The 12190-nt window shown below is 40.5% G+C and overlaps 1 protein-coding gene across 2 annotated transcripts in view; it reads left to right on the top strand.

Moving 5' to 3' along the window:
- The window catches only part of arhgap27 (Rho GTPase activating protein 27), a 46110-nt gene that overhangs the window by 4966 nt on the left and 28954 nt on the right, over positions 1-12190 (top strand). The window lies entirely within an intron of this gene.

Below are 12190 nucleotides of genomic sequence, written 5' to 3'. Positions count from 1 at the left end.
AAAGTATTGCAAATCACAGTCCAGTAGTTATGCAGTGATGTACATGACCAAAACATATGTGCATGCGTTGCAGGTGTGTGATGACATTTCTCACAAGAAGGGTCAATGTTTGCACGCGCATTCCTGATTATATAATAGGACACAGGTTTGGACATGTAGATCATCAAAAACTTAATTTCCTGCATTCTGTTGAAGTTTCGAGCACCAATTTCTGAATTGTCTGCATTAATGTACAGTGTAAATGTCTTTGATTTTGTCAAAGCAAAAGTCCTCTGCTACTTTTGTGTCTTTATTCAGGGGGGGGACAAATGTACATGTACTAAATATTGAGAGTGATGTGTGTCCTGTGCCCACCCCTGTATTTAAATCATCACGTACCAAGCCAGTTAGTAGTAGCATTATTAGTGAAATAGAGATTACCTGTGTTTCAAGGGGGTTATAAATCTGTATCTAACAGAAAGGGGAGAGAGGATGTTATGACACCCAAAGTAGTATTTTTCCAGATTCTTTTTAAGAATCTTTTATTTATTTGTTTATTTAAATAAAACTAAATTTCCCTCTGCCTATCAACATATCCTCCTGAGACCCGAACTTTTGTTTGGACTGTATTTTTAATTTCTCCGAGCTATTTGAGATTAGTAGTTCTGATGAGTATAAAAAACTAAACATTATCAACAATAATAAAGTCACAGTGCCCTCAAATTAAATGATGAAGTTCCAGTGTCTTCAAACAAGTACTTCCTAATTAACAGTGTCTTAGCTTGTTACTGTTGCTGAAATTGTTCAAATTTGTTGTCATATCAAACTACAAATAAAAAACTAATAATCATGAATAACCATAAACCATTTGATCAGGTTTTGGACCTTGTCCACTTTTGTGTCGGGATCGACTGTAAACTGACTTTGCAGAGATGGCTGCCATCTTGTTTTTACGTGAATTAGTGTATTGTGCTCTTATTACCACTAGATGGCACAAAAAAGTGTCCACAAACGAGGACAACAGGTCTAAGTTAAACAGAATGAAAAATAAGGTGCAGTAAACCAATATGTGATGTCCTCTCAGGAGGCGATGAAACTTGTGACAGGGAGTTGTATGGCCAGAAAGTGAGGGACCCCTTTCATTTGTTCATGTGCACAGTGCTGCAGCAGAAATCTCAGTCCAACTAAAGTTATTGTCATATAATGTCTTAACGGTTTCACTTCCTGTTCTCAGGAGAACCAGAACTCATCTTACTTTCATTAGTTATTAGCATTTTTGTGGTGAAGCTCATTAAATGTGAACACAATAAAGGGGATTTACACTTTGGGGTTCTGTGCAGTTTCAGTGGATAGGAATTTTGACCACTGGTGACAAATACATAACAACTAAAGTGTCATTTAGTCAAAGTTGCACTTGAGCCCAATACGAGTGAATGTACCACCACTGTTTTTATTGTTTTATTGATGAAATCCTGACTTTAAATGCGCTCTTCCTGAAATATAAAACCTGTGAGCAGAGCAGATCCATTGTCTTAGAAATGCCCACAAGCAGCAATAAGATCTCATGTTGGCTTGAATTCATAAAGGTGTGAACTGAACACTACAAAATGTGATCCATTATATTAAAACCTTTATTCTCAGAAAAAGTCTGTCAGATTAATTTAGTGGAGAAAAAATATGCTACAATATTAAAGTATAAGAAGCATTAAATGGAGCTGGTAAAAGAAAAAGTACTTCAGATTTATACTAAAAAGAATAATACAACAATTTACCTTTGCAAAAAGAACCAAGAGGGATTTTCCACACACTCGTCTGACAAGAGTTCAGTGAGTTTATGGTGTGTTATGCTAGTAGCGGCTAATGTAGCCTTAATGTTCCAGCCTCAGCCAAAGATGATCAAAACTGATGCAGAAGAATCAGCGATTGTGTCTTTTTATTCCACACATTGTTGTTCCTCCTTAAAACAAACAGCCTAAATTACCCATGATGCAGCTTAACCTTCAACAGTTTGTTTAGAGACTCAGATCTATTGTGCTAGAGGCAGCCACAGTAGTCTTGACATGCTAGCCGTGAGCAGAGATGAGGAACGGGCCACGGAGAGTCTGGTAAGCTCACTTCTTCTTTACTTCACACCGACAGCTTTTTCTTTCATTTTCAACTATTAGTGTTCGACTATCGCTTGAGGTAAACTTCTTCTGGAGCACCAAAAGACTTTTTTAATGTAAATTTTTTTAGTATAAAAATGATAGCCAGCAGGACGGGACCAGGGATGGAACAGGTGTGATGTTTTGACAATGTGTTATGTGTGTGATCACCACCAGGAGATTTAAAAAGCAGCTAGAAGCAGTTAGCAGTTAACTCAAAGAAGAAGAACAGCATGTGGAAATGTTCACAAATTTGGAAGACAGTGAAGTCAGGGAACAGTGGCGTAAGGTAGTTATAACAGGCCCCAGTGCACGCTATTATGGCAGACCCTAAGACACCACAATCTGAGAAAGTGCTGCCAACACCTATGTTATGTGTCACACTAGAGGTCAGCGCTGTAGTGTTACACATCACAACCGCAAGCCTCTGTTGCTTCTGTGGTGCTGGTATGCTATCTGAAGTCCCACGCTGGAGTGGCATAATGCTGCAGTTGTTTGGTTCTGTGTAAAACACACACACACACAAAGGCAGTGTAAAGAAGGGAGCTTGTAGCAGCCCTATTGTGTGGTCTCTGTGTTACCTGTAATTAATTATCTTACATTCACCCAGTGAACAACAACACTTACAATAATTCCATTGTCCTTGTGCAAGGTGTCAGTCATTCATGTTGTGCTGCATGTGTGATTTATATAGACAGTACAAGCTTTCATTTACTGCACATTCAGATACCGTAAAACTTCAATTATATTATTTTTATTTGCCTAAATCAATTAAATCAACAGGCCCATATTTGGGACAGGCCTTTAAATCCTTCCACACAGAACTGTTGCTCAGTAAAGATCAGAAAATACAAACATTGTTTATTTAAACCAGTATGAATATTACTTGTATAAAAATCAGGCTTCAGATAATATATCAGTTATGAATCATTCATTTGATCTAGCTCCGACAGACAGAGTTACAGCAGTTGAGGATTACGCTACCCGGCAGACAGACAAAACTTTATCCTGTTAAAACAACACTCACAACTGGGATTGATTTTTTATGAAAACCCTTTTGGTTCTTTTGATCTGAGGACGCTTATGGACTAAAGGAATATCAGTAGCCCCTTTTACACTGCCAGATTTTCCACGAATGTTAGGCCGTTTTGCCGGCAGGCTGCAAACGTTTAGACACACAGAGCCGGATTGGCGAGTTGATCCGAGGTGCCCAATTTTCCACCTCGTAGGGTAGACATATTAGCAGAACTTTTTAGGTTTATAAAGACAGAGGCAGCCTTCCGCCACAGGAGGGGCTGTTGATGACTTGTGGCAGGTTGCGAGCCACTGGCGGTGGATAAACAGGAAACAGCTGATAGCAGGAATTAGTGTGCAGCTAGTGGCAAGACGGAAACACAAACCTGACAGACACTGTAAAGATGAGCAACTGGGAAGACAAGGAATTGCACGCCCTCCTTGTCCTCACAAATGAAGAGGCCATTAACCGTCAGATGACGGGGACGGTAAAGGACGGGCCGACTTACGTGAGAATCACTGAAGGACTGACCAGCCGTGGCTTCCCTCCCACGTCACTGTTTACGTCACACGCTGAGCTACACGTTTTGTTACTTGCTCACGCCCCCTATTGCCCCAAAAAAGGCGCATTCTGTATGAACAAAAGTAGGTAGGCGACATTTTGCTGCACTCCCCGATTTTGTTTTTATACTGCCAATGCTGAAAGAAGACTGATTGGGCTTTCCTGCAAATTTGCACAATTCCTGTTTAAAAAGGGCTAATAACTCACAGTTTGTTATGTGTTCCGGAAGTCACATATGAAATGTTTTTTTTTTTTTTTTTCTGTGTTTCATTGGGATGGGCCACTTGTGGCATGACACATAAATAAATAAAAATCAATCAATCAATCAGTCACAGGGTAATCGAGGAATCGACACATAATTTGACAAAGCCAACAACCTGCTTTTATGTACCCGGAGACCTTTAAAAAGTGAACTGCTTGAGAACCAGATCAGGCGTCTAATTGAGACAGGCGTTTATCATGTGTAGCTACTCCGTGCTAGTAAAAGGGCACTGGGCTATAATTAAGACAAGGCTTTTAATTGAAGTTTTAGGGTAGTATACTATATAGTTGTACTTGCTTATAATAAATAATATAATGGGAAACAAGTTTTCTCATTTTGAATTGGCCCCCCAGACCCCCTGGTAGATTTGGTCCCCTCATTGCTGAATTCATGGCTACACCCTTGACAAACACAGTAGAACTTTTAGAGACTTTTTAATCAGCCTTTAATGTGTAAACTCCCCTTTAATTACAGTATCTAAGTACATCTACTTGATTACTTTCTATCACTGATGAGAATGGTTTGATTTGATTAGATTTTAGACATCTTAAGACTGAATCACTTGTAGACTTTCACACTTGTTGCAGTGAAAGTCCAGACTTGGATCACCGTATTGGTTGAGTTCACAGTATCTGTGCCAGCTCATCAGCATATGAATGGCCGGCCGTCCCCTTCATGCCATTTCAATGGGCCAAAAAAGAGGTGTTTCTTGAATACCTCGGTTAAAGCAGCTGATTCAGGATCTCAGTTTTGGTCAGCGAAAGTTTCTGCGGGTGTGTGTGGTCACTTTCCCCGGGTATGTATACTTGAAATGATCTCTGAACATGCTGTCGGTTGACTTGGTGAGGCGTTCAGGAAGAGCTGGAGCTTTGTAGCGTGTGTTTCAAACAGGAGGAGGGTTTGTTATAAGCTCTGGGGCTTGTAAAATACCGTGTACAGCCAATGATGTAACACGAGAACAGGTTACAAACAGGTAGTGTCGGCTGGGTGACGTCTTCCGAGGAGAGGAAAGAGTTAATCCGAAAGCTGCCAGCCACTCCCAAACCTCCAGCTGCTACCTGGTTTCCCCAGCACCGGTGACGATCCTGGGAATTGTGATTAACCGCACCGCAGGGAGACCATGAAACATCTGCGAATATACTTCTCGTCTAGCCTGCTTACCTGTTGGATGTAGTTTGTTGAATATAAAGGACAAAAAACTTTGGTTTCAGGTGAGTTTCACCGCCCTTGTTTTTTGCACCTGTTGCAAGGTTACAAGCTGTTAAGGAGAAAGTGTGTGATGTCTTTCTGTGTGTGGCACTTTGAGTCATGTAATGGCTGCAGCCTCTCCCAGTATACCCAGTGACTGTGTGTGCATCCTAACACTGTAATTACCAGTTTGTTGTTTTAGTGGGAGGTTTCTCTTTGACTTGAACACAATCAGATATATGAATTCCTGCATACTGGTTATAATTTGTGTTTCTAGTTCTCCTCTGGGAAGCATGAATGAGCCCCAGGACTGTAGACGTGCCAGGACCCCTCAAGTGCATTAATTCTCACCCCACAATGGAGGGCCATCTCCATGGTGATGTGAGGGGGTCTGGCCTGACTCCCAACAAGCAGGGCTTTAGAGCTTTTAGTGCCAGTCCTGCCATGCAGTTGGCGTGTGTGTGCATATGTAATGTGCAGAACTTGCAATTAGCCCCAAATGTAGGTCACTTAATATCCAGGGTATGCAGGCTGTTCTTTGGTCTCAGCTGGGATATTAAGTTTAGTAAGTGGATGACAAATCCAGTTGGGATTGGGAAGTTTGGTTATAGTTGCAGGTTCCAGGAAGGCGTACTTGACTGCATATTCAGGCCTGTTTTGTTTTATGGTGATGTTTGTGGCACCAATGTGTCTGTACTCATTACAAGAAACTCTCTTTAGCTCCAGAATGAATATTGAACATGTCATGTCCAATAAATCTTTCATAACTTAAAGGTACAGTTCACCCCAAAATCAAATATACATATGTTTCATCTTACCTGTAGTGCTATTTATCAGTCTAGATTGTTTTGCTGTGAGTTGCCGAGTGTTGGAGATATCAGCCGTAGAGATGTCTGCCTTATCTCCAGCATAATGCAGCTAGATGGCACTTGGCTTGTGATGCTCAAAGTACCAAAAAAATACATTTGAAAAGCTCAACAGCAATGTCTCTTTGCAGAAATCATGACTCGGTTACTCAAGATAATTCGCAGACCTTGTTGTGAGCAGTTTCATGTAGGAGCTATTTTCTCTCTGCACCTGCCAACCGTATAATTGCAAGCATCCACTGCTAGCTAACATTGCACCTCTGAGCTAGCTAACATTACAGCTCAGCAAAGGAGGACGCCATTAATGTTTATATCTCACGCAAGCCCCCAGGAAGTGCCCTGGGCTTTGAAGCCAAATTATTTACTGGCCAAACAGTGGGATTATAACTTTGTGTCCGTCATGGGATGCAGTTGGGCCTGTAAAGACTTTTCCCCATAGTGAAAGAGATGTCTGTAAATCAGTAGATACTTTTTCTTTTGCCATATTTTTACTTTAGCTTTTAACACAAACACAAAAACAAAGTGGCCACAAGAACCAGACCCAGCTCTCCCAGACAAAACGTCTAAAGCACACACTATATTGAATACATCTTAGTTAGAGAAAGCAAAATAAATACCAATTAAAAGAAAAAACTAATTACAGTTTACTACTAAGTAGAGGATGAAATGAGAACAAAACAGGAGATATCGGTCAGAGAAGGAAAATAGGTAAAGAAATAAATCAGTAATACTAATAAAATAAAATACCTCACCTCAGTATTCAGAAATATCACTTTGCAGTGGATACATTTTTTTTTTAGGGGTTTCAACCCATGTGAAATGACTCGTTTCACTATCAGGATATCAGGATTTGATCCATTAACTTCAATAACATTTCGAAAGTATGGAGGAGCCACACAATCATTTTTTACCCATTCAAGTCAGTGGAGCGTTAAACTGGAAGTCTGTAGAGAGCCTGCTGTATGGGTCCAGCAATGCGGAAGATCTGGGTAATTTTATACTTGGGAAGTCAAATTTTTTTGCTTCATGAGCCACTGAGCAGATTTCTCAGAAATGACTGGGGCTCTGCCTCGAATGCTGTATCCAGTTCTCTTTATACAGCCATGATCTGGTGCTGTCACAAGCACGAGCCTCCCACCCATGAGTAGATGCACACTTCCTTCTGTACACATGACATCTATCGCTCGTCTGTCCGTCCTGGAAGAGGGACCCCTCCTCAGTTGCTCTTCCTGAGGTTTCTGCAATTTTTAAATTGTGATTTGTGATGTTGGGCTTTATAAATATAATTGAATTGAATTCCTTCCTCCTTCGGCTGAGCTGTAACGTTAGCTAGCTCAGTGGTGCTAGGTGAGTGAGCTGTAGATGCATGCTTCCTTCTGTGCAATGATACAGTTGGCGGTTGTAGTTCGGTAGAAAGAATATAAGTGTCTGGGTCATGATTTCTGGAAAGAGACATTCCTTTAGATTTTTCGGCACTTTGAGCACCACAATCCGAGCACAACCAGTTTCATTATATTGGAGACACTTGGCAGCTCACACCAAAACAATCTAGATTGACAAATAGCACCACAGGTAAGAGGAAAAATATGTATTTTTGATTTTGGGGGGGACCTGTCCCTTTAGAGTTTAGACAGTTATCACATGAGATCCACTGTCCCATTGATCTTTGGCAACTAAAACATTGTGACCCACTTGTTTGTCCGCTTGTGCACATTGCAGCATGTAATATTTTGGCATTTAAACTAAACATTTGAGCTGGTTCTTCCATATTTTGAGAAGAATTGGAGGAACTAAAGCTCCATTGAGAGCGAGCATACAATAAGTCCTCCTGCCATGTGAAACAGACCAAATCAAATGCCAAAAAACTGCCCCGACAGGTAGTGTGAGAGTGTCGTCAGACCTCTCTGTGCATGTCTGCCTGACAGAACACGTGTACATCAGGTGTATAAAGACAAGTGCATGTTGCTCTCCGGGCCTGGTCAGGACGAGCTTTTCGTCTTTACCATTCTTTGGCCACATTGTATCACTGGGAACAGCCATGTTTTGCTGTTTAATCAGAAAGTTAGCGGGAATGAGATCTGTTCTGTCTCAGCCTGGGCTTGCACAGACAGCCTTTACGTCACACAGGTCTGTGCACATATTTCATTTGAACTGTATGTTCTGAATGCACCTCAAATAAGATGTGTAACTGGAGTGTTTGCACTTCTCATGTGTTCCCGTTACATTCAAGTCACAGAGCTAAGCAACAAGTTTTCTTGAACTTTTCTAACCTTTTGTTTGTTGCCTGATTAAATTTTTTTTTTTTTTTTTAAATATCTCAAGTTGTGATTTGTATTCAGGTTGGCAGGTGTGACATACAGTACAGCAGCAATACTCAACTTGCTTTGCCCGGGGGCCACTCTGACAGGAGGCAAGGGGCCAGTTAAGAAACAAACATTAATATTAATCAGTATATATAATAAATAAATTGCCTGTTTTCAATTTTTCAACATTTGCTGTCCTCATTTATCTTTGCCAAGAGGCAAATGACGTCTCAGCAGCTCTGCACAGGTCAGGTGTACGCAGGGGTGTTTCTAGGATTTGAGGACATTCAGGGCTTAGCCTGGGGGGCCCAGCTTTTTTTTTTTTTTTTTTTTTTTTAAATAAACAAGCTGTATTTGAATGCTTTTTATGCACTCTGGCACCTCTTTTTAAATTCAAAGTACAAAACAATTCCCAGTGTGAATTAATTTATTTTCATTGTAAATTAGGAGCCAAATTTGGCCTGTGGAACATAAGTTGAGTAACACTGACATACAGGATTCTTGCTCATTCGGAAAACACAAGCAAATATTAACATGTTATCTTGTTTTTCTATGTAAATAGAAAATAAACATCAGTATATACCAGGGGAAAGCAACCTGCGGCTGTGGAGCTGCATGCGGCTCTTTAGCCCGTCTCCAGTGGTCCTCTGTGGCTTTCACAAAAAATGATATGGAAATGAATAACAGTTATTTTTACGACATTTTAATTTTAGATTTTCATTGCTGTAGGGCTTTTTCCAGTTGTAAAAATGTGTAACCCCTACACTCAATAAAAACCCATTCTGTCAACTAGAGTGTGCATCATACGTCTATGACCTGGTCCCTTCTCCCAGATTTTGGTGAGTTAGTTAGCAGTGGAGTCATCCTCCCTAGGCTGGCTATTGATTCCAAATCCAAAAAAGAAAGTCTCAGAGGAAAACAGACAACTTAATAGCGAGCGGAGAGATTTCTTTGCGACTGCGTTATCTTTAGCAAAGGTAGCTGACCCCTGGTATGTACCAATATAACTGATAATAACATGTTTAATTTTGGTTAACGTTATATAGATTGAGCAAGGAGATTGCTGTGATCGTCTTTGATTGTGCAAGTAAATACAGCGACAACTTGTAAAACAAGTCAAAAATAATGATTTTTATATCATGCAACTAAATATTTTGTTTATTCAAATGACTAGAAAAGTCTTTTACCATTCTTGAAATACCTTCAGAAGAGAAGGTTGTGTTGTAAAACGGGCTTTTTCTTTCAAAGATCACTGGGTGTTTATTTTTTAGGAAAAATCTGAAGCTTAGCTCTGTGACTCAAATGTAGTGGCTTTTACATGAAAGGCTCAACTGGGGCTAAGGCGGGCTTAAGAGCACGTTTCAGAAATATGTTTATAAACAATATGATTATTGGGTACAGGATTGTAAAGTAGTGCTCACGCCCAGTATGCAAAGCACGAGAAATAGAAAGCAGAAAGTCTGCATTTTTCTTGACTTTTGCTTTGTCTTAAACCTCCTCGAGACAGCGTGCAGCAATGATCTAAGAAGTAATGTAAAGATACAGCTCGTTTTTGTCAAGAGTCGCATGAGTCATATGCACAGGAATGTCTTTGTGTCGTGACTATTTGTAAAATGTTTTTGTAAACTGTAGTGACGCGCCTGGTTGCAGTGATCCTATTGTTTGGTACATCCTATCTTTAATGGTGCTTTGCTGCAGAACATTTCCAGAACCAAAAATCACAACTGAAGTCCTGAATTCTGAATTAAAAGTGTCTTTAATTTGTTTGCATGCAGACTGTTGATGTCAACTTGCACCTGCAACTGAAAGTCAAGGTGGCACCTTTGCAAAACAATGGGGTTTCCATTTACAGTTGCCTCAGGGAGCATTGCAACAACAATATTTCCCCTCCTACACCAAAAACACTTCACCTACAGAGCAAGAGTAGGAGAAATCTGACAGGAACAAGCAATATCAGCAGGTTTTGCACGGCGGCATGCAGACCTGGCCTGACGTGCAAAGATAAGAACGTGATAAGCTGATGGATTCCACATTGGCCATTTCTGGAGTTATCCTGGATTCTGGGCCATGAGGAGTGTGATGTAAGAGGAGGTGGAGCCACATTGATTCAATAGCTCAACTGTGTGCTTTGTGGCGTGATTTGGGCCCCAATTTGGTGCTCCATTGTTTGATTGGATGAGCGCTAATGTGGTTAAGTAATCAAGCAGATTGCTGCTTCATGCATTGCTGAGGGCAGCGAGTTGTCTGCTCTGCAGTGAAGGATGGAACTCAAGCTGAAAAACACTGTTTAAGGTCTAAACACACTTGTTTAAAGGTAGTGTTATTTACAAAGATATATGAATCTTCCATGTAAAAAAAAAGAAGTTAAATACAGTTTTCTATGTCAGAAAAAACTCTGAAAGATATCCTTCAGCAGAATCTCAAAAATAAGTAGGGATGCATAGATTGTAAAATTCTGGGTTGATGTTTTTTTGTTGTTGTTGTTCTTTTATTCCCCATTTTTGTGTCAGGGAAACAAAGAAAACTACATTATAAAAAAGTAACTTAACTGTTCTAAAGTAATTAAACCCTTCATTACCCTACATTTGAATGACCACCTTTCACAGGAAACACGTGTTTAAGAAACTATTGGTAATATATCATAACGCCCTCTCTAGTATCTATTTTATATTGCTGTGAAAATGTCAACAAATTTCTCCTTCAAACAGCTGCATTTATTCAAGTTTACAAGATTACACTGACTACATCATAAGAACGTTTTACTTTACCCATTACTCATTTTTACTGAATAGAGCTTGAATGCATCATAATGTAGCTGTTAGCTGTTAGTGGCTGTCGGCTACTTAGAACTAACATTAACTAGCTCTCCTGCCAGTGTCAGCCAGGCAAATTTCATAGTGGTCAAACAGTGTCCAGCATCCATTCAGTCTGATAATATTTAAAAAGTCTCAAAGAGCATCATGATTAAATCATTCTGTCCCCATTCAAGTTAACAGAGTGCTTAACAGAAGGTGGCCGGTAGAAGTCTCTAGTAACCCTGCCTGCTCTATGAGCTCCATAATACATATGTAATGTAATGACATATGCAGCAGTTTTTTGGCCTCATGCGCCACTGAGCAGCTTTCTTAGGACTGAACAGAGCCCTGCCTCCAACACTGTATCCAGGTTTCTTTAGGCCCCTGTCACACAGAAAGGGTTTTGCAGGTTCAGGTTGCAAAACACGAGGCGCACCACACTTCGTTTTTCTAAATTGAATGCCACTAGTAAAAATATTTATTGTTGCCAGGCAGCCACCCCATCACGTCCTTACCCTAACCTTCCCATGTAATTAATCTACCGTTTTTGTATTTTTTGATTTCACAGTATTTAGTAGCTAGTTTCTAAAATGTTGAGGCAGAGGGTACTTGCTGTAGCTCTGGTTGAGGGTGAGAGGCTGTGAGTAAATAGTTTGTTGGTCACAGGGAAACGGAGATGTGTGTGGGTACATGAGAACCTAAAAAAGAGGGTGGATCATGGGGAACAGTTGGTCCAGGAGCTTCTCCTCCATGATGTTGGCTATTTTCAGACATATTTCAGGATGACTCGGGGGCAGTTTGACAACCTATCTATCGTCAGGCCGTATAGCTCTGAGCATCCAGTAACAGCTACCACCAGTTTCTCCTTAATTGTTTACCAACCGTAAACTTCTTGTCGTGACCACCGAAGGCCCGCCTCTTAAATCATCCGATTGGACAATGGGAAAAAAGAGATAACGTGGGGCGCTTTTCTGCTCTGAGTTGAAGTCTTTTCAACTTGAGGAGTTCAGAGCGCTCAGGCAAAAACGCCAGGCGCCTAGAGTACAGAAATGCGAGGTGCGTAACAACGCAAAAATA

The sequence above is a fragment of the Epinephelus lanceolatus genome, chromosome 21 (genome assembly GCF_041903045.1).
Source record: "Epinephelus lanceolatus isolate andai-2023 chromosome 21, ASM4190304v1, whole genome shotgun sequence".
NCBI classification, from domain to species: domain Eukaryota; kingdom Metazoa; phylum Chordata; class Actinopteri; order Perciformes; family Serranidae; genus Epinephelus; species Epinephelus lanceolatus.
The sequence above is the reverse complement of the archived record's forward strand: the minus strand, read 5'-3'. Positions and strand labels throughout refer to the sequence as shown.